Raw genomic sequence first — 23,797 nt, forward strand, 5'->3', positions numbered from 1 at the left:
GTCACGCTTTCCTCGGGCTGGTAGCCACCCCGCACATACACTATGACGTCAGCAAATGGTGCGAGTGTAAGGGCCCTCCTTTTTGGTTAAATGGAGTTCACGGATTGTACGAGGGTAACCAGGAGAGGCCCGAACTCTCCCCGTAACCGGGCCCTTGTCGCGCATGCGCACTCAGACGTGGGGTTGCCAGGGGTTGTGAGACCCCCTGCCTTCCAAAGAATTCTGTTGCTTGACTGATTATGACGTAGATGTTACTTATTGTTTGCATGATGAGGGGGGGTGGTCGGTAGTCACAGAACATGAGGAAAGGAGGGGCTGCTCGGACCCCACGCACGCATGGCTGGGCCCGGCCCCCCTTGCCCCTAGTGATTGGGGGTCCCGCCATTGATCCGGAAGCGGCATGAGCGCTTCCAGGTCAAGGGGGCGGGACCAAGAAGAGGGGTGTTTAAGAGCCTGGGGTGCGCGGGAAGCACCCTCTTTGTGCCCATGCATCCCAGGCTCGCTCCTCGCCCCGCTGTGGGGCTGTTAATTTTTCCCACCCTCCATCCCTTTCGGCAGAAGTCAAGTAGGACGTTGGTAAGTATCACCAGTGATGTTTTTAATGCTTTAATTATCGATGTGGTTTTCTTCCTTAGGCCTTTTCTCCCGTGTACAGGCAATTTTAGTTTAATATGCTTAATTGGTTGTGTTGATGCGAATTAACTGAATTTTTTCCTTAGGCCATTTTTCCCTCATAGGTTTCTAATTGTCGTATTTATTATGTTGTTCAGGCGGTAAGGTCATAATCGGTGAGCAACAATTTAAGGTCCTTAGGGGGCGGCACCATTACCGAATGGGGGTTGCCCAGTAGGAGGGGCCTCTGGTCTCTCCTAGAACTTCAGGGGCAGGATATCCGCTTGCTTGGAAGGGTGCGCGGCAGGGGGTCACGCTCTCCTCAGGCTGGTAGCCACCCCGCACATACACTATGACGTCAGCAAATGGCGCGAGTGTAAGGGCCCTCCTTTTTGGTTAAATGGAGTTCACGGAGCGTTTGAGGGTAACCAGGAGAGGCACAAACTCTCCCTGTAACCGGGCCCTTGTCGCGCATGCGCACTCAGACGTGAGGGCGTAGCTGGGGAATGGATCTGACACCGGTTAACGACCTTGCCATAGGCCCAGAAATTATTAGAATGCAAAATTGATATGTAGGATGTTAGATTCGGTTAGGAAACACGCTGTATTAGACATTTGTTAAGGTTAGCCCATCACACCTGTCTAACTTGCTTTAAATCTAATGTCTGAATTTTGCATTTAATAATTGTGTAAATAGGGTTTATTTTAATCATTTTATATTGTTTTCATATTTTAATGAATACAGCCGGGGGTCGTGAGACCCCCTGCCTTCCAAAGAATTCTGTTGCTTGACTGATTATGACGTAGATGTTACTTATTGTTTGCATGATGAGGGGGGTGGTCGGTAGTCCCAGAACATGAGGAAAGGGGGGCCGCTCGGCCCCCACGCACGCATGGCTGGGCCCGGCCCCCCTTGCCCCTAGTGATTGGGGGTCCGCCATTGATCCGGAAGCGGCATGAGCGCTTCCGGGTCAAGCAGGCGGGACCAAGAAGAGGGGTGTTTAAGAGCCTGGGGTGCGCGGGAAGCACCCTCTTTGTGCCCACGCATCCCAGGCTCGCTCCTCGCCCCGCTGTGGGGCAGTTAATTTTTCCCACCCTCCATCCCTTTCGGCAGAAGTCAAGTAGGACGTTGGTAAGTATCACCAGTGATGTTTTTAATGCTTTAATTATGGATGTGGTTTTCTTCCTTAGGCCTTTTCTCCCGTGTACAGGCAATTTTAGTTTAATATGCTTAATTGGTTGTGTTGATGCGTATTAACTGAATTTTCTCCTTAGGCCATTTTTCCCTCATAGGTTTCTAATTGTCGTATTTATTATGTTGTTCAGGCGGTAAGGTCATAATCAGTGAGCAACAATTTAAGGTCCTTAGGGGGCGGCACCATTACCGAATGGGGGTTGCCCAGTAGGAGGGCCCACTGGTCTCTCCTAGAACTTCAGGGGCAGGATTATCCGCTTGCTTGGAAGGGTGCGCGGCAGGGAGTCACGCTTTCCTCAGGCTGTTAGCCACCCCGCACATACACTATGACATCAGCAAATGGCGCGAGTGTAAGGGCCCTCCTTTTTGATTAAATGGAGTTCACGGAGCGTTTGAGGGTAACCAGGAAAGGCACAAACTCTCCCTGTAACCGGGCCCTTGTCGCGCATGCGCACTCAGACGTGAGGGCGTAGCTGGGGAAAGGATCTGACACCGGTTAACGACCTTGCCGTAGGCCCAGAAATTATTAGAATGCAAAATTGATATGTAGGATGTTAGATTCGGTTAGGAAACACGCTGTATTAGACATTTGTTAAGGTTAGCCCATCAAACCTGTCTAACTTGCTGTAAATCTAATGTCTGAATTTTGCATTTAATAATTGTGTAAATAATGTTTATTTTACAAATTTTATATTGTTTTCATATTTTAATAAATACGGCCGGGAGGTCGTGAGACCCCCTGCCTTCCAAAGAATTCTGTTGCTTGACTGATTATGACATAGATGTTACTTATTGTTTGCATGATGAGGGGTGGATGGTCGGTAGTCCCAGACCATGTGTCAACCCTCACCACTGTACAGGAAACAGACAGTGAGCAGGCAGTCAATCACTCAGTGCCAGGGGGAGGGAGCGAGTGACTTTCTGAGTGCCGGATTGCTAAAAATGTGCAAAGCGTGCTGTATGGGGCAGCATACGTCGAGCGGGATTACGTGGTTTGCAGCGGTGCAATTTCGCACTAACATTTTCATGTACCATTCATTCAATATTGCACGGCATTCTTGCCCAGGCATTTGGATTGAAAGACTGATGCAAAATATGTATTTGCACAGGTCACTTGGTGCATACGCCAGTTTTGACCATATCCGGTGGTGCAAACGTCAGTGCACATGTGTGCATATGCAATCTGGAGCAGCCGGTCTAACATTGCTTGACTGAAATCAAAGTAATCCTGCCCCAGATGCAAATAGTGTTACTCTGTCAGTCACTAAATGTTTTTAATCCAGCCCTTGCTGCTGCTCAGCTGTCAGGTCAGGCGCTGAAACGCCACAAACAAAAACAAGCTTGTCAAAGGCTTTTCTGAATGTCGGAACCTTTATTTATTTCATGGCTAGTTCCTGGAAGACATACACAGAGCAACAGTGTTTTGATCAAAAAAAGTCTTCCTGTTTTGCATTGCAGCGGTAGTGATGAACGATTGATGCACCTTGCTAAGCTGTTCAGGTCAGCACAAGCACTTCAAACTGGAGACATTCATGAGTTGCGATTTTAGCTGGCAGACTTGAATGCTCCTGTGCAGTTATAGAGACCCATTGGGAGCTAGACTGCCAATACAGGTGTCAACAGATGTGTTGCACACTTTATATCAACTCTGCAGTAGAGTGCTCTCCTGATGCATCATGGTAGATGTAGTGTGGAACCGTCACAGGGGGAATATTCCGTGACCTAACAAGCATTGGCAAAGTCACTGGATCTCACCTTTGAGACTATTGGTTCTGCCTTTGCCTTGTGTTCATGCTGTACAGCATGGGCAATGGCGACTTTGCGAATTATTTTCAGCCATGCTGTAAAGTAGTGTGGCTGCTCTGCAGCATGGCTAAAAATAATAATAAAAAGGTCTATGATTCCTCCGGTGTTACTGCACTTTGAAAGAAATAGGGTCCATTAGCCTTGACTATGTCATAGCGCTTTTCCAAATTTGTTTTGGCCAAACTGCAAAACATCTGATCTGCTCTGCTGTCCAGTGTGGATACAAAACATTGCCAAAACTAATAGCTGTTATAGGCGAGACCCAATACTTGCTTATTTCGGTTTTGGTTTGATTACACACCTCTTTCTTTAGTGTCCTGAAAGACAGTCACAATATTGCTTATTTAAATAATTCCTGTCTAATAAAACTGAGTTCGGATGAACCTTAGTTTCTTGCAAAATATACTGGCTGTGCTAATATTTTTCTTACAAATCGTTCCTGAATAACACTGTTCAATTTACAAGATTATGTTTCTATAATGATTAATTTCACACAGAAAGATCTGTGAAAATAATAATCTGCCTAAAAATGAGTTCCATGTGAATGCCTGTTCCAAGGATTACAAATCTCCCTTGAGAGATTATTGTTCAACACCTCACTCAACGACAGGTGACAGTCGTACATTTTTGATGTTTGTGAGAGCAATGAACACCAAGTAACCTCAGTGGATCTACCAGAGAAAGAAAGATGAGAAAGCAACTCATGAGAAGGACTTGGTTAACAAACAAAAGATAAAAGTGTATGCTGACTAAAGACGACATGCAAAAAACATAATTTTTTAAAAAGGAGATCAAGTGCTCGCACAATAAAGGCAAAGAAAAAAATCTGATGCTCCTTTTGATGCAGAACCTTTTCAAGTGGAGTCTACCAAAGGATGCATGGTGTTCGCCCAGCACCCTGAGAAGTCGACTACCAGAGACTCTTATCATTTTAGGCACTTAAGTAATCGTTAATCGTATCTAACTGTTGAAGGAGAGACTGGGTCTGAAACATCAGTGACTGCTGTTGCCTCTACACCACTGATGTAGATCCTGGACATTGTTGATGACAGGTCCCAGTTTTCAAGAGCAAGATCAGGTTGAACAATAAAGCACCAAAAAGATAGACTGAAAATATTTAATTGTACATGTCTATCTTTATATATTTGGCAATTTTTTTTAATTTAACACAGGGGGAGATGTAGTGTCTTTTGAGTTAGAAATTACAGAACCCTTTTGGCTCCTGTTGGACTCGCAGTTAAACGCAGATGAATAAAGATGTGTAATACTAAGCTCTGTGTGTTGCTGTTGGAAGCAGCTGTGTCTGGTTGGCTGAAGGGATGCCCCCAGCCAGCAGAACCTACTGCTTCTGTCAAGGACAGGTGATTACACTCACTCTGCAACCCGTGCTCACCCTTGGGCAGCTTGGCACTCAGCAGTCAGGCTTATAGCAAAGGCAATGTGTAAAGTAAAGTCATAGTAGTCACTCGCAATAAATTCAATGAGCGTCACAAAAGAGACATCATACATGATGTATGGAAAAACTTTTATATTCAACACATATTTAATCATTGTACCATCAACATCATATACTTTTGGGCATAAAACACTTTTGTAAATATTCCCAGCAGTACTACGCCCACTCGTATGTTTATGATACCAATAGTGTGCAAACTTTGGACAACTCCTAATCTAACACGCCCCCCCAATTGAGAGAGAGCACCTCTATGTGATCCACTCAGTGAAAAAAATGTACATACACAAAAAAAACACTTTTTAGTAGTTCCACGGGCCAGGGTCACACAGGTAAACCCAATATCAAACTTATCATTGTGCTTTTCGCATACAGTCAGTATCAAGAGGCACTGCCAGCAAGTGTCCTGAATCACAGGCTGTCTGCACATGATCACTCCCACTCACACACACTCACTCAGCACCACTACAAGGTGTGACAACTATTAGTCTGTCCATACGACACGTTTTTACACACACATAGTCACTCAGCACCCTAATGTGGTGGCACTGATACCCAGCAGGTAAATGGTTTACCCTCTGCAGACTCAGTGGCCCAGGCCCCACTCCACCCTCGAGTTCACCTCGCTTGTCCTATACCCCCGGATGGAAGATTACCAACCCTGCCTCCTGGACACTGGGCCAATTGCGGGTGAAGACCACACTTAGTCTGGGCCCCCGGTAATCTGGTAAGAATATGTAGCAGTTTTAATTAGGAAGTAGACGTAAACAAGGGACAGGTTAGTAGCTACTCGGGAAGTTCACCCACAGCTTTCAAAACACAAAGGAGATACACAGTCTCTTCACCAACTTCTGAATCTGTCACGGAAGCGTTCCTTCAACCCCGTCAATCTCGCTTGCTACTACCTGGCGACAAGATGTCTTTGTGAGGGGGCCAGGTGTGGAGACGGCAGTTGTTCTGCCCCAAGGAGGGTCAAAAGGGAATAACCGATGAACGGAAAGTAACCCAGGGAAGCCTTTTGATAGGATGAGGACCCCCAATCGGTACACGATGATCTGGGTTGGTCCCAGGCAATCCAGGCACTGGAGCTGATGCGTGTTGGTATGAGTTACGCCAGTCACTTCATATTTCAAACACAATGAGTTATAATATTCAGCATCTCCTTGTAAATGAGGCAAAATGACTGATGCACATTAAATGGCTTGCACCAGAAAATTCTGGTCATACAGCGAAGAGTTGTAATTACACAGCTCCCTGGAAATGAGGCACAACTTCCGGTGCATGATGATACAGGTTGCACCAGACCATTTTGGTCACATACACCGGCACAAGTTCAGCAGAGCCACATAAGGTAGAATGAGGCACTTCCAATGATACACCCCCACCCTTCGAGGGTCGCAACCTGTGAATCAGGCATGGCACGCAACTAGCATGTAGTCAGTGTTTCACACGAGAGAGATGTGGCACAGTCGATGAAACAGGCCATGCGGGGTCCTGCAACTGGTGAAACCGTTTACCACCACTTGATGCTTATGAGTATCAGGGTCCCTGGAGTACATGAACCACACGCCTTAGATTAGAGCAAGATTTGTCAGACTTCGAACGAGACAATTTGGTCTCCAGACACAAGGTTTAATTCCATGCACCCACTACGCTACCAGTTGGGATTCAGTAGCAGAGGTGGGCATTTGAGAGGGGACCATTCTCCTGATGTCACTGGTAGATGGTGTAGGTTTCCCTGCTGAAGATCTTTGATGTCCTGAGATCTCTTTGAGAACAGAAGGCCTGCAATTGGGCCCTTGGAGAGCACACTTCAGGGAACCATACTTCAGCAGGGGCCAGCCACAATTTGAACAGTTATCCTCCATGTTCACAACAGAGTCCTCTGACAATGTGCACCACCCAGTACAGTTTATCTGGTCCTACATCCCCACAAGCGTATCTCATCTCTTGCTGAAGGATAGCACCAGTACTAATACTGTTGTGTGTCTTTGAAGTTCAGGTGGCTTAGGGGTTTGCCCTTTGAACCACAGATGTCTCAGCTAAATGGTAGACCTGTCTACCATGGGGCTTTGGAATGCAGATCTTATTCTTTAGTAGGGCCACCATAATCCGCTCCCTAGAGTCTAAGTGTCAAAATCTTTATCTTCAATCTTTCCCAGTCTGTCCTCAAATGGAAGTGTTCTGCCTTTCCCGCGGGATGCCTGTGGTTTATGGCTGTCACTTGGTAAATGCACAGAATTGCCCCACCTGGAATCTACTGGAGCCAGGCACCACGGTCCCCAAAACTCTGGAGCATAAAAATTCCCGTATTCCATAATTGGCACATCCAAGTGAGTTATGTCAAAACCCCTTTACCAATGGAAAGGGGTTGGCACTGCAAATTCATTGACATGAAACATCATTCACTATTGCAATCTGAAGTAATGTTAACAATTTCCCCATGTGAACCTATGGGAAAAGCAGGCCTCATAGGTAGTGAAAACACACATAGGTATTCCTCACTACCAGGGTGCACATGCTCTACTGCGCACACCGACTTGCGATGGCAGGTAGGACATATAGTTTTCAGCCCCAGGGATGCAAGTGCACCAATTCGAGTCTGCTCATCAGACAGGACACAGATTTAACTAATACGCGTGTATTAGGCTTCCAATGGCAAGCTGCTCAAGAGTTTACTCACAATAGATGCCAATGTGCATACACCAGTCTGCAATAACAGATCAGCCCATGTTTTAGAACATTGAATCAGCTCCACTTCCCAACACAGACAGGAAGGGCACTTACACCAAATTTACAGTGGGAAAGTGCCCGGGGGCCATATAAGAGAGTTAGCAAACCCAGGTGGGAAAAGCAAACAGTTCAGGGAAACACTACCTGACGAGTATCAGGCCCAACAGTGGCATAATTTTTGGCAGGTACCCAGGCTGGGGAGGACGCTACAATTGAGTTGAAAACACTTTCAAATATGTGAGTGCAGTATACCAGTTGAACAAAACTATCACTTTTAATAAGCACTTCTCAGTGACACCTCTGACAGAAATACACTTTTTTGAACTTTGCATATTTTATATGATGTTTGCTGCATGGTTTATATAACAAATATTTTCAGGGCTCGACTCCTGCACGGGCACTTAGATCCGAATCAGGCCTGTGGCTCGGCCCCGGCTCAGCTCTCCCTGTTAATGTGCTCGCTCGGCTGCCACTAGTTACGGGGGGGCAGCATCTGCGTCCTCAGAAGTCTTGCCAGCTTCAAAGAGTGCTAAAGCCGGCCCTAAGATCATGGCATGCTTTACCAATACCTATAGAAATCGGAAAACAATAATCAGCTTGTCAGTCACCTACAAATATCACTGGACATGACAGCCATGTCTATTCATGGCTCAGAAAAATCTAATCACATTTGTGAAGACCCCGCTATCTATCTAATAGATAACTGTGAGAGAGAGTCCCAGCGAGTGAGAGATATGAAAGGAATAATTCTGAATATCTAGAGCTGATTGATCACTGTTCAATAATGTGTGAAAGAACAAATCATTTATTTCCACTGAAGTATCAGAAAAATTACTTTGATGATTCATTATCCTCATTTATTATATTTTAAAGCGCCCTTACCCTCTATCAGCTGTTTCAAAGGGCTGATGCTTATAGAACTCCAGTGATATCAGAAAAGATATGAAAGTTATCAGTCTGCCACCAAATAAAGACTGAAGAAAATGAAACAGGTGTTGGTCAAATTATTAAATTCGTCTGTGCTCAGCAGTGCCACTTTTCTCTCAAATGGTAATTGATTTTCAATTAAAGTGAGATCTGGAACAAAAAAACATATTTTGTGTTTGTCTACAAGATCCCTGTGATGGCATGTTTCTGCCTTCAGTCAGCCAGATGAAGGGAAGGGTGCAGTGTAAGTGGTCAGAAGTCCTACACACCCCAGAGAGGCTCTCCTTGGGAAGAGCACAGAAATACGCTGTATAATTGTAAATATGGCACATTCATGGGCCTTTCACACAGTACAGGGTGGCAAGGTGGTTTTCTGCATTGCGCTGCATGAAAGATAGATAAATCTGGCCTTCGTTCAGGTGAAAATCTTATTATGGAAGCATAAGAAGAAAGCACTTGAAAAGAAAAGGAGCGGCTGTTGCTTGCTTCATGTGCGTTTTTGCACTATTTTTAGAGCAATGCGTCCAGGGCCGGACTGGGAGCAGCAACCAGCCCTGGCAGGTTGCTTCTCCACCGGCCCCAGGAACGGGAGGGTAGTTGGTTGTTAACCGCTAAGCACTGCTTCCGCTTTTCTTACAGAGAGCTGATTTTGCAGCACTGCCGCAAAACCGGCACCCTGTAGGAAAAGCAGCCCCCTGCGGCCACAAATCCGGCCCTAAACCTTCGGCCCACCGGGAAATGCCTGGTGCCCGCTACGGCCAGTCCGGCCCTCAATGCGTCCCAGCACCAAAAATTGGCACCAAGAACACATTTTGCGCTTAACAACAGTGTAAAAATGTCTTTTTATTATTATTATTATTACATTTCTTATATAGCGCCAGAATCGACCCCCAAAGGGGTATCTCCGCGCTTGCCTTGGAAACCCGTCCTGGTTTTTCCCTGTGAGATAGCCCCTACAGGGCATCCCCAAGGTGAAAGCCAGGCATCCCGCCCCAGGGGGGGGCCGTTGTGGAGATTAAGCAAGCTTAATGCCCAGAGTTGTAGAGTGTGAACCCATGATTAGGTCAGGCACCGAAGCGAGAATTATCGAGTCCGTGGACATTTGAGCTCAACACCCTGCCGCGTCAGGAATCGAACCCTGGTCCCGGGTCTGACCTCTGCTTCAGGGTCTGACTGCTCTAACCAGTGAGCCACACATTTTGCATATTAACACATAACTTCATGGAATTTTTAAGCATTTTGTATAACGTATGCAGAGGAAATAATGCAAATGTTGACCAGCCATAATCAAATGTTGACTACAAAATAACCCTGAGGTCAATCCATGCCAAACATTCTGTCTGTCCCCCTGTCACCTTAGCTAAATTCAGTCATCCTGGGAGTAGTCATTCAATAGGCCAGCGGTCCATCCACTTTATCATGTCTTATTTGAATTGAGTGAGCGTCAGCCCCACTGAGCAGGATACATTTAAGTGTAATTGCCAAAATGGGGAAAAAAAACTGGTCAGTCTGGCTTCGGTTTGGAAACCCACGTCTGAAGCAAAGTAGCACAGACATGGAGTATGCTTCACCTGCTGATCAAATCTGTGTTCACACTTAGCCTTAAAAGCTTGTAGGTGCAGAGTCATGCAGTACTTCATTTGTATACATCTTTCCCATGAAGATGCAAAGATGAGCTGCCTTGTTCCTAAAGAACTGTGAAACAAATGTTGAACTGAGTGTCCTGTGTGCTTCGTTTGCCTGAACTAAAGCTTGAGAATTAGATTTTTGTACTCCAATCCAGGGAAGTCAGCCATGAGGCTGTATTCTACATTATGACCATCAGTAGTAGCCTGCAGTCGTAATAACCTGATTTCTCTTGAGCAAACATATAACAGAGATTTAGGGGTGTTAGGAATTGGATTTCTGGTTGGCTGAGGCTTGCTCCAAAGTCAGGCAGAAACTGCCACTCTCGTCAGGGTAAGGGGGAAACACACTGTAGATAACCCCTGCACACCCCCTTGGTAGCTTGGCACGATCAGACGGGCTTATCCCCGAGGCAATGTGTAAAGTATTTGCACTAACAATCACAGTAACACAGTGAAACACCACACAGATATTTCTAAAAAAACAAATATCTTTATCTGATGCTAAGCATGACCAAAACGACATAGATCCAACATACACAATTAAAGTGGTTTCAACAACACAGATGCTCTTGTAGTGTTCTTTGTTAAAACGTGTAGAAAAAGTTCCTTTAAAACTGTTCCTTGTAGCACACTGAAATAAACAAATATTTGTAGGCTCAATGGATTGTGAGCCATTGTTGCCAGTGTGGGTTAATCAGGGAAATGGTTCTAGTATCAAAAAGAATGCCCCCGCTGTGGCACGGAATATGCTGCACTGGTTTTTGGGGGGAGCGAGTCAACCATTGCGTCGTGAGGCTGTAACGCTGTCAACTTGGCAATGCGAGATTCAGCACATCTCCCCTGTGTCCCAAAAGGTGCGCGGGCCAACTACTGCGTTAATCCTGTAATTGCACTGCTGGATTAAAAGAAATCACCTCTCGGTTGTGGTGCGCGAGGACGCAGTGCACGGCTCAGCCCCAGTTACCTTGTTGATGAGAAGGGGGGACTAGAAGTCCATGTGCGTCTCAAGCTTCCGTGGTAGCGGATTTGAGGAAGGGGGGCTTGGGGGGGGGCAGCCGACCGTAGGGAGGTCCCCACCCCCGGGCTGATTGGGAGGGGCTAGTGGGGGGGGTTGTGCTCGGAGCGCCAGCCTTGGGCTGCTTTTGGGCTTGTTTTGGGCTCCCTCGGTTCCTACTGAGGGAGCCCAGTTATATATTCCCCTGGCTCCTCCTCCCGGCCACCATTTTAGGTTGAATGACCTGGTGGCCGGGAGCTCATTAGATAATTGAAAATTTTGTGGTGTTTTATTTCGATATGTCTTGTGAGGATTACCGAGTTCTAGAGGCGATCCGCCTTCTCAGTGAGGCTGGACAGCTGGACTTGGTGTTAGGTGACGTGCCTGGTGCGGTGCGTCCTCGGCGGCAGGCCTCGGCGCGTGTTGCAGCGGTGGTCGCGGCGTGTGGCTCGCCGAAGAGGTCACGGAGGGAGGCGGTAAGTGAGAGGGGCCGCCCGCGCTCTAGGAGAGCAGCCCCTAACGTTGTGGCGCATGCGGAGGGGGAGACGGTTCCGCCGCGCGAGGCGGGATTGGAGGAGGGTGAGGCGTCGGCTCCCCTGGTGTCCGCGGGGCCGCCGGTGAGGTCGCTTTCGGTCCCCCCTCTTAGAGGCAAGCGGGCGGTAAACGCGGAGGCAGGAAGCGCTCGGCTTCTGTCTCCGTGTCTCATGACGCAGAGCAATTAAGTGAGGAGACGGCGGTTGGCGCGCATGCGCGTGTTCAAATCTTCGAGCCTCGCGCTGTCAGTGAGGGGGTGTTGCCGGTTGTTGGGCCGGATAGGCAATTTATTGATTTATCGGATCTGGGGGCTGGGAGGGCTGAACAGGTTGTCAATCAAAAGGCAGGCGAAGGGGCTGGTGGTGATCGTTTTTCGACGCCAGCCCGTGTTTCTGAGGAGGTTTTACAGGCTGGTGGTGTTGCCTGTGCTACAGTACAGTCTGCTTTTGTCCCATATAGCCCCCTGTTGTTTTCCCCCCCTGCCTCATCCCGGGGGGAGGTGCTTTCTGTGCACAGTGGTTCTGTGGGGGAGGGGGAGTGGGCGCAGGTGGAAAGGAGGGCTGGGGCAGGTTTGCTGGGTTTACAGTCTGGTCGTGTTTTGTTGGGTGGTCCACAAGATGTTTCTGGGTCTGGCGGGGGGTTCATTGAGCCTTCTGTGGGTGGTGCTGTTGTTTTTCCCCTGCAGGAGAGTGGTGATAGGCAGGTGGGTGCTAGATCTTGGGAGGGTTTGGATGTTTTTCCTTCCTGGGCAGAGGGGGTCCGTGATGCGGGCAGGGCTACACCCATCCAAGGGACTGATATGCTGAGTGGTTTTGGGGGCACTTTGAGTTTTCCAGGTTTGCCTGTTGGGGGCAGATCGCTTGGGAGCATGGAGCAGCCACGTTCTGATATCCAGCAGAAAGGGCTGGGTGGTCTAGCATCGGGACCTGCGTCTAGGATTGTTCAGGAGTTGTTGAACTGGAGTAGTGGTGGTGAGGATGTGGAGCCTTCCCCTCCTCGGCGGGGGTTGTCGGTTCGATCTAAGGGGTCTGTTTCTCGGGAGGTTGGTCAAGTGCAGCTTCAGGATTCTAGTTTTTGTACAGCTAGTGGTGTTGGTAGTTTTGGCCGTTCTGCTAGTAAGGGTCCCGGCACATCAGTTCAGCCTTTTTCTTTGCAGGTCAGAGAGCGTCGTGGAGAGGCAGACTTGGTAGGGTGGAGTGCGGCCCAGTTGCACCGAGGAGAAGGGAGGGTGGAGCCTGGCGCGGCATACCCCGTACCGGCGAGGGACCCCGGCGCGGTCAACGTAAGCAGGTCAGGCGCGACCTCGTTGGCCCCAACGTCTTCCTTTCAGGATCTCGGCGCGGTCAGCAGAAGCAGGTCGGGCGCGTCCTCGCTGGCCCCAACTTCTATTTCTACAGGTATCAGCGGGGTTGGCAGAAGCGGACCAGGCGCGTCCTCGCTGGCCCCATTGTCAGGTTCTTTGGATATCGGCGGGGTTGGCAGAAGCAGGACCGGCGCGTCCTCGCTGGCCCCACATGTTTCTTCTCATCAACAAAGGGATTCATCGTTGGTTAAAGTGTATAAAACTGGTCAACGTTCGGGGGAGTACAGACGGGTCCAGTCGGCTCCCCCGCCTCAGGTGCCTGTACGGGCTGGTAAGGCCCAGGTTGGTTTCAGAAGTCCGCCAAAGGTGTTGGCCCCTCCGAGGTTGGAGGAATCGTTGGTTTTAGATTACGATGAGGAGAGCCCTGAGGAGGGCGAGATACGTGCTGAGGGTGCAAGGGGGGGGCTTTTTCACGCTTCTGTTGATGTTTTGCAGGCACCAGTGGTGGTGCGTCCGAGAAATACAGTCTCCAGGCCAACCCGGGAGAGCGGCCCCGCGGTGAGGGTTCCTCGGTCAGTCGACGATGTTGAACAGATGGCATGGAGAGCGAGGCCGGCCCAACTGCCTTTATTGAATCCAGGTGAGCTTGCTGGTCCACGGGACAAGCCGTTGATGGTTTCTGTGGGAACGGGGGGGATCCTCCTGCAGAGGGTGTGGATCTTAAGCTCCATAAAGGTCGTTATGTTAAGGATCAGGGAGTGGGCACGGGTGACGGGGGTGTGGGTTCTAAGGTGGATTCTGGGACTGTTACAGAGCCCACGGAGGTAGGTAAGGACCCCACACACAGCAAGGAGCTTAAAATAAAGAAATTGCCTTACATGGGCGTCACGAAACCGTTGGGCGCTCATTTAATGCTGTCCACTAAGGAAAGGATTTGGAAAGGGGAGTACGTGGAATTATTGAAGCTCTTACATAGGGAAGTTAGGTCTAAGGAGGGGTCTAAGGAGGAAGAGTACGAGTTGGCCAAGCGCCCTAAGGTTCCTTTGACCATCGAAAATTGGACTGCGGCATTTCTTATATATGCTAGCGTGTACTGTGAGAAATTCCCTGAGCGCTGTGTGGCCCTGTTTAAGTATATGGATGTGATCAGAAAGGCGCAGATTACTGGCAGTGGTTATGCCTGGTCACAGTACGATGAGGAATTCCGGGCTCGGATGGCTTGGGATCCTGAAGCGAAATGGGGGGAGTTAGATAATGACCTGTGGCAACACACTATGGGAGCATCAGCGGGTGGTAAGACGATTTTCACAGCTAGTGGGTATCCATTACCTTCACGGCCCTTTCAGGGTAAGCCCACTCGGGGAGGGGTGGGTGCAGCTGCGTCAGTTCAACCTGCCGATGGGACCTGTTGGGATTTTTACAGAGGATACTGCCCGAGAGAGTATTGCAAATTTAGACACGAATGCTCCCAATGTGGTAGAACGCACCCACTGTCCAGGTGTTGGGGGCCTCGGGTTACAAGGGGCAGGCAGTGGTCACAGCAGTCAGCCAATGCCCCTGCTCCTGCACAGCAGCCTCAACCGAACAGGGGGGGGAAAAACACTTCTGGAACTGGGCCCAAAGGCTCGTACGCCAGTTAATCCTTTTCACTTGGCTGTGGCTCTGAAGGGTTATGGGAATGTCGAAGCTGCTAAGTTATTGTTGGATGGTTTTCAGGAAGGTTTTCGTCTTGGTTACACAGGGCCGCGGTTGCGGCGGTGGTCAAAGAATCTTTTGTCAGCCAATGAACATCCAGAGGTGGTACAAGACAAATTGGATAAGGAAGTGCGTGAGGGAAGGATGGCGGGTCCTTTTGATGATTGGCCCTTGGAAAATCTTATTGTCTCCCCAATTGGTGTGGTGCCTAAAAAAGAGCCTGGGCAATTTCGTTTGATTCAACATTTGTCATGGCCGGAGGGCTCATCAGTTAACGATTTCATTGATGGTGAGGCTGCTTCTGTGTCTTATTCTTCAGTGGATGTGGCCATGGCCCTGGTTGTATCTGCCGGCACTGGTGCGGCAATGGCAAAGTGTGACATCAAATCTGCATTTCGTTTATTGCCAGTACATCCTGGGGATTGGGATCTTTTGGGGATTCAATTTCAAGGAAAGTGGTATGTTGATAAGGCTCTTCCAATGGGTTGTTCCATATCCTGTGCGTTATTTGAGACCTTTAGCACATTTCTCCAATGGTTTTTCACCGACACGTCAGGACACCAGCTTGTGACTCACTACCTGGATGATTTCTTTTTTGTAGGTGCTCCCAATTCCTCAGCATGCCAGAATGCTTTGCGAACATTCCAAACTCTGACGGAATTTTTAGGTGTGCCCTTGGCACCCGAAAAGACAATGGGCCCCTGCGCGACCATGTCTTTTTTGGGGATCGAAATTGATTCTACTGTTATGGAGGCACGCTTACCAGTGGATAAAAAAGCAAAAATGTTGGACCTCTTACATGTGATGTTGAACAAGGCAAAGGTGACAGTGAAGGAAGTTCAGGTGCTGCTGGGCCATCTTAATTTTGCTTGTAGGGTGGTCAGGGCAGGTAGAACTTTTTGCAGGCGTTTGGGTAGAGCTCTGTCTGGTCAGTTTTTACCTCACCATCACGTCCGCTTGTCAGCAGGTGTTAAGGAGGATCTGCGGATGTGGGTAGCCTTTTTACACTCTTTCAATGGCATTCCTCTGTACAGAGAAGAGAATTGGATTTGGGACGTCCAAATTTTTTCAGATGCTGCAGGCAGTGATGGTTTCGGTCTTTACTGGCAGGGCAGATGGTGTGCTGAACAGTGGCCTGCTGCGTGGAAGAACGGAGGCAGGAGTATTGCCTTCCTCGAGCTTTTCCCTGTGGTGGTGGCGTTGACTCTGTGGGGTCAGGAGCTTGCTCACAAAAAAGTGTTGTTTCGAATTGATAATAAGGCTGTAGTGGACATTATCAATCGGCAGTCGGCCAGGGATGCTCACATCTTGAAGCTCTTGCGGGTCTTTGTGTTGGGGTGCTTGACGTATGACATCAGTTTTAAGGCCTTACACATTCCTGGGGTGGACAATGACATTGCGGATGCTTTGTCTCGTTCACAGTGGGAGAGATTCCATGGGCTAGCCTCGGAGGCGGACAAGACGCCGACCCGCATGCCGGAACATCTGTGGACTGTAGGCGAGACAGGGTTTTGCAGTTGGTGGTAGGTTCGCTCGCAGTTTCCACTAGGGCAGCGTATGAATTGGCCTGGAAAGAGTTTTTAGAATCTGGGGCCGGCTGGCGCGCTCCGGGCTGGAGACGATCTGAAGATGTGGTACAGTTCATTCTTCACTTGATTGACAGGGGTCTGACACGTGTGACGATTGCTGGAAAATTGGCTGGTATTGCGTTCATGGGCAAATTACTGTGGGGCTATTCTCCTTCAGCAGGGGAGGTGGGTAAGCGCATGCTAGAAGGTTGGTCTAGGGAGAGGGGTAGGGAACATATGGTTCGCCGACCTTTGTCTTGGCAGACGTTAGCCCGAGTTTTGCAGGTTTTGCCCTCAGTTTGTTTGAATGAGTTTGAGGTTTGTCTGTTTTCTACTCTTATGGTTTGGATGTTTTTTGGTGCTTTCAGAGTTTCTGAGTTACTAGGGTCGAAAGTTACTTTTGGGGTGGGGTGGGAGAATGTTCGATTTTTGGAAACGGGGTTGCACGTCTGGTTGGCTCGGGCAAAAACTGATCAACACAGCAAAGGGAGGGGCATTTGGTTGGAAGCTTCTTCCCCTTCTGAGACGTGTCCTTTGAGGTGGGCCAGGCGTTTGCGGGACTGTTCGGGGGCCGCCTTTGAGGGCCCTGTTTTTCGACATATGGATGGTTCCAGGGTGACTGGTTATCAACTGCGCATGGTTTTGCGTAAAGCGCTGCGCTTCATGGGCTTGGATGAGACACAGTATGGTACGCATTCTTTCAGGATTGGGGCAGCAACAGAAGCTCATAACAGGGGTTGGTCGCAGCAAGACATTATGTCTTTAGGGCGTTGGTCCTCCAACTGTTTTAGGCGCTATGTGCGTACTGATCCTGTTATGGCGCCTGCGGATGATAATTTTTCTTGAGTTTGATGCTGCTTTTCTTTTTCAGGTTCAGTGGCCGGCCCCCGTTCTACTGTCATGACGATATGGATAGTGGGACATTCCTTCATTAGGCGCGCGGAAGATCAAGCTATAAGAAGCTATTTTGGTCCCACACTTGGTTTTAATTCTCGTCTTTTTAATGTTGTATGGAAGGGGAAGGGAGGTATGATCTGGAGGGAGCTTATCCCGGCCTTGAATTCTTGGTTGGTGGGAGGTATTTGTCCTGACGTGTTGCTCTTGCATCTTGGGGAGAATGACCTTTGTGGGGTGAAAGGAGTGGTTTTATTGAGAGCGATGAAGAAGGATCTTTCTCTTATTCGCCAACAATGGGCGGGCTGCCATGTTTTATGGACAGAGTTGGTCCCTAGAAGAACCTGGAGGGGTGCGATCAAGCCTAGGGCGGTTGATAAGGTGCGAAGGAAGTTGAATCTGGAGGTTTCCCGTTTTTGTAGAGATCTGGGTTTTGGGCGGGTGTCCCATAAGGACATCCGTTACGACACTATGGAATTCTTTCGCAGCGATGGTGTTCACTTATCTCGTATAGGGATGGATTTATATCTATTGGAATTGCGAGAGGTGCTCTCCAGGTGTTTGAAGATTCAAAATTTCTTGGGTTGAGGTTCTGGTTCCATGGTTGGTCGGTTTTGGGGGGCAGAAAGAGAGGAGGGTAATTCCTTCCCCCCTCTTTTCTGGGTGGCGGAAATTGGGCGTTCTTGGTCAGCAGGGACATGAAGGTTGTTGGGTTTTTGCTAAAGTTGGGCTATGGCTTGAAAAGTTTAAATAGTTGTTTCGTGGGGTGGTTACAAGGTTTTGGGTAATGTAAGTTGTTGGTGGGTAATTTTTGGAATGTGATGTTATGCGGTGGGTTGGGATGATATTTAAATGATTATCAGGTTTTGGTATTGTTTGAATTGTAATTATGTTGTGCTGGGTGGGGGCGGGGTTTGTGACGTGTTAGGGGCGGGCCTGACGTTTGGGGTTTGTAAGGTAACATCTTATTTAGTGAGGACTAGTTTTGTGAGGCGGTTGCCAGGTTTGTATTGTTGTAAATATGCACCTGTTTCAATAAAAGCGGCCTTTTGCACACTCTCAATCTGGTCTGGTGTCTGCTCACCCCCCCTCACCCCTCCCTCCCAAGGGGGGCTTGGGTGGGGGGCAGCCGACCGTAGGGAGGTCCCCACCCCCGGGCTGATTGGGAGGGGCTAGTGGGGGGGGGTTGTGCTCGGAGCGCCAGCCTTGGGCTGCTTTTGGGCTTGTTTTGGGCTCCCTCGGTTCCTACTGAGGGAGCCCAGTTATATATTCCCCTGGCTCCTCCTCCCGGCCACCATTTTAGGTTGAATGACCTGGTGGCCGGGAGCTCATTAGATAATTGAAAATTTTCCCTCCCTCCCTCCCTATTTTCGGTTAGCTCCCCAATTTTTCCTCTTTTCCATGGGTCCGTTATTTATTTATTTAATTCCTTTTATTTAATTATTTAGTTTATGCTTCCATGTTTTTGGGTCTTTTTGTCGGAACAGGTGGATATGGGGTAACAATCAGATTTTGTTCATTGTCGCTTGGAACAGGTGCCGTGCGGAAATTGGGCGTTCTTGGTCAGCAGGGACATGAAGGTTGTTGGTTTTTTGCTAAAGTTGGGCTATGGCTTGAAAAGTTTAAATAGTTGTTTCGTGGGGTGGTTACAAGGTTTTGGGTAATGTAAGTTGTTGGTGGGTAATTTTTGGAATGTGATGTTATGCGGTGGGTTGGGATGATATTTAAATGATTATCAGGTTTTGGTATTGTTTGAATTGTAATTATGTTGTGCTGGGTGGGGGCGGGGTTTGTGACGTGTTAGGGGCGGGCCTGACGTTTGGGGTTTGTAAGGTAACATCTTATTTAGTGAGGACTAGTTTTGTGAGGCGGTTGCCAGGTTTGTATTGTTGTAAATATGCACCTGTTTCAATAAAAGCGGCCTTTTGCACACTCTCAATCTGGTCTGGTGTCTGCTCACCCCCCTCACCCCTCCCTCCCAAGAGCGTAGAGACACCTCGCACTTCCTCCTTACAGCGCGGCTCCCTCGGTCGAGCCTCCAGTCATGGCTAGCGCCTCTTCCAATCACAGCGCGGCTTCCTTGGTTGAGCCTCCAGTTACGGGGAAACACTCTCTGCCGCTGCGCCATTTCCAGCGCGGCAGAGAGATGACGTTACGACGACTCCAGGCCTGCGGCGGTCAGCTTTGAAGCGACGATCTCAGGCCCAGGGTCAGCGATGGCGGTAGACTTTGGCTCAGACAATACAGGCAAGACGGGGGCACACGCTGAGTCCTGGCACATGGACACAGCGTTCTTGTGGGGTGCAGAACTTCTTGGGTGTACTGGGCCAGCTGCGGTGATTTCGGCCCCTCTGCTGACGGCCTCGGATAGTGCACAAGTACACACTCTCGAGCACTGGATTAACAAGAAAAATGCACAGCAGACCTCACCCTGCCCCGCTGTGTTTCGATCGCACACCGAGCCCCAGGATCACATGGGCAGGCAGTCTTCACAAAAAGTACAGGCTGTGCGCAGAGACACCCACACAGCTATTTGCAGAATGTTTTTTTGGGCACCTTGATATCCCTGCGGTCCCAACAGGAGGCCAGTTCTTTCAGGCCCTCAGAGACTTTTCAAGACACAGCACACAGCAAAGTATTTTACTCATGCAGTTGGGGGGAGCACAGCACACAGCAAAGTCCCCTTTTTCTCTCATTCAGTGGAAACAGCAAACTGCAGGTCAGCCCCAGAACACACAGCAAGGGCAGTCTTCCTCAGTCTCTTCAGTTGATCTTCTTGGGCAGAGATTCCTCTTGATTGCAGAAGTAGTCTTTGGCAAACTTTTATATCCATGAGTTTCAACAGGAGGCCAGCTCTTCTTAGGCCCTTGGAGATTTCTTTTCAGAAGGGGACGCAGCACATAGCAACAAGACCTTCTCCTTTCCTTGGCAAAGGTTCTTTTTACTTCCAGGATTAATCTAATTTTACAGGGGTTTCAGCTCTTCCTTTTATACCCCAAAAGTATTTGTTCTGTATGTGTGAGGGGTCCTGGACCCAGTTCAAACCAGTTCAGGGTGCATTCTGTAAGTGCACCTCTCTTTTCTTTGGGAGTGTGGGGTAGGGACATCAGACACACCGCGGGGGGTGGAGCCATCATTGTGGGAGGTCAAGCAGAGCCCTATTCAGACCCAGGTGCAACTCCTCCCTCCACTCTAAATGCAGATAGGTCTATTCAGCCTAGTGCTGACTCGCCAGGCCTCCTGCAGCCATCCCCAGCCCCTGTCACTCACAAATCAGACAGTCAATACACAGCCAGGCAGAGGCACACAGAAAGGTTGAACAAGAAAATAGCCACTTTCTAAAAGAGCTATTTTCAAACACAGGATTTAAAAACCATCCTCCCTAATAGATGTGTTATTAAATTCTGAGTTCAGTGATACCAGACTCCAATTTTCTATCTTGCTCCTATGGGAAAATATGCAGGTAAACAGCATTCCCCATTCTAGTCTACGGGCAAGATAGCCTTTCAATAGTGAAAAACGATTTGGCAGTATTCCACTATTAGGACATGTTACCCACACTAGTACATGTCCTACCTTTCACATACACTGCACCCTGCCCAGGGAGGTACCTTGGGCCTCCCATAGGGGTGTCCAATGTGCAGGAAAGGGAAAGGGTCAGCCCTGACAAGTGGGTACACTGGCCAGGACAACACAGCAGTTCACAGACTGCACACAGGCACTGCGGTGGCAGGCCTGAGACACCATTTTAGGGCTACTCATGTGGGTGGCACAATCAGTGCTGCAGGCCCACTAGTAGCATTTGTATTACCAGCCCTGGCACACTCAGTGCCTTTTACTAGGGACATTACAGGTAAAACAAATATGCCAATCATGGATAACCAATCATCATATCAATTTACAGAGAGAGCATATGCACTTTAGCACTGATCGGCAGTGGTAAAGTTCCCAGAGTCCTGTAGCCAACAACCACATGTCAGGAAAAAGAAAGGGGGAAAGAGCAAAACGTTTTGGGATAACCCTGTAAAAAAGGCCATTTCCAACAAGGGGTAACTAGTGGTTTTCTTTAAAGCTCTTAGAGTAACAGCAATGTTGACTCTACAGGAATAGGACACATCACATGGCCTGTTATGCAGTTATGTTATCTACATTTTAAAAGTGCGCTAATCACCCATGAGGGTATCCAGGAGCTTTGCAGGTGCGCAGGCAGCTGTCTCCTCGGTGAGATTAATTGAAAAGCCAGGTCTTAAACTTCTAATGGAACTGAATAAGCGATAAGGAAAATCTGATGTGGTGAGGGAAGTCATTCTATGCTCTTGGGTAGCGATATTAGATGGCCCTATCGCAAGCTGCTGCTTTTTCGGATGTTAGGTATGTGTGCCAGGGAGTATCCAGATGAGCAGAGGTGCCTGGAAGGGGTGTGAGGTGTATGTGGCTGTTAAGGTATGCAGGGCTGGTGTTGTATAGTGCTTTGTATGTGTGTGTGAGCAGTCTGAATTGGGTGCATTTGTGGATTAGGAACCAGTGCAGTTCTCTGAGATGTGGAATGATGTGAGTGCAATGAGATAGCTTGAGTATGCATCTTGCTGTGGCATTTTGAATGGTGTGCAGTCTGTTCTTAAATCACCAGCTTCTTAGTGATTCCTGGGTAGAGTGTGTTGCAATATTCAAGACTACTGGTGATCAAGGCCTGTGTAGCCATTTTCCTGTTGTTCTCTGATAGCCATTTGACAATCTTTTGCAGCATCCTAAGGATGTGGAAGCATGCAGGGGTTACTACATTTACTTGAACTGTCATGTTGAACATGTTGTCTAGGATGATTCCAAGATGTCTTGCTTAGGTGGTGGGGGTGGTGGAGAGTCTGAGGTTAGTTGAACACCAAGTGGAGTCCTAGACAGAGGCTTTCTTTCTGAAGATCACCACTGGCCAGGACAACATGGCAGTTCACAGACTGCGCACAGGCACTGCGGTGGCAGGCCTGAGACACCATTTTAGGGCTACTCATGTGGGTGGCACAATCAGTGCTGCAGGCCCACTAGTAGCATTTGAATTACCAGCCCTGGCACACTCAGTGCCCTTTACTAGGGACCTTACAGGTAAAAACAAATATGCCAATCATGGATAACCAATTATCATATCAATTTACAGAGAGAGCATATGCACTTTAGCCCTGATCAGCAGTGGTAAAATGCCCGGAGTCCTATAGCCAACAACCACAGGTCAGGAAAACTAAAGGGGGAAAGAGCAAAACGTTTTGGGATAACCCTGTAAAAAGGGCCATTTCCAACAAGGGGTAACTAGTGGTTTTCTATAAAGCTCTTAGAGTAACAGCAATGTTGGCTCTACAGGAATAGGACACATCACATGGCCTGTTATGCTGTTATGTTATCTACATTTTTAAAGTGCGCTAATCACCCATGAGGGTATCCAGGCACTTTGCAGGTGCGCAGGCAGCTTTCTCCTTGGTGAGATTAATTGAAAAGCCAGGTCTTCAACTTCTTATGGAACTGAATAAGTGATAAGGAAACTCTGATGTGGTGAGGGGAGTCATTCTATGCTCTTGGGTAGCGACATAAGATGGTGCTGTCACAAGCTGCTGCTTTTTCGGATGTTAGGTATGTGTGCCAGGGAGTGTCCGGATGACCAGAGGTGCCTAGAAGGGGTGTTAGGTGTATGTGGCTGTTAAGGTATGCAGGGCTGGTGTTGTATAGTGCTTTGTATGTGTGTGTGAGCAGTCTGAATTGGGTGCATTTGTGGATTAGGAACCAGTGCAGTTCTCTGAGATGTGGAGTGATGTGAGTGTGATGAGATAGCTTGAGTATGCATCTTGCTGTGGCATTTTGAATGGTGTGCAGTCTGTTCATGAATCACAAGCTTCTTAGTGATTCCTAGGTAGAGTGTGTTGCAATATTCAAGACTACTGGTGATCAAGGCCTGTGTAGCCATTTTCCTGTTGTTCTCTGATAGCCATTTGACAATCTTTTGCAGCATCCTAAGGATGTGGAAGCATGCAGAGGTTACTACATTTACTTGAACTGTCATTTCGAACATGTTGTCTAGGATGATTCCGAGATGTCTTGCTTAGGTGGTGGGGGTGGTGGAGAGTCTGAGGTTAGTTGGCCACCAAGTGAAGTCCTAGACAGAGGCTTTCTTTCTGAAGATCACCACTTAAGTTTTGTCTTTGTTCAGTTTGAGGCAGTTGTTTTTCATCCATGTGGTTACTGCTGTCATGTGTATGGGGAAGTCTTTATTTTGTAGTGGGGGTATTTTCTAACAGAGAGTGTCAGTTGGGTATCATCTGCGTAGAAGAGTATATTGGTGTTGTATGATCCGATGAGGTTGGCTAGCAGAGTCAGTATATAGTGAATAAAATTGGAATGAGGACTGATCCTATGGGGGACTCCACATATGAGCATCATGGGCTTCGATGTGCCGGTTGGCAGGTCGCCTCTTT

Source organism: Lissotriton vulgaris, chromosome 8 (assembly GCF_964263255.1).
Source record: "Lissotriton vulgaris chromosome 8, aLisVul1.2, whole genome shotgun sequence".
Taxonomy (NCBI): Eukaryota; Metazoa; Chordata; class Amphibia; order Caudata; family Salamandridae; genus Lissotriton; species Lissotriton vulgaris.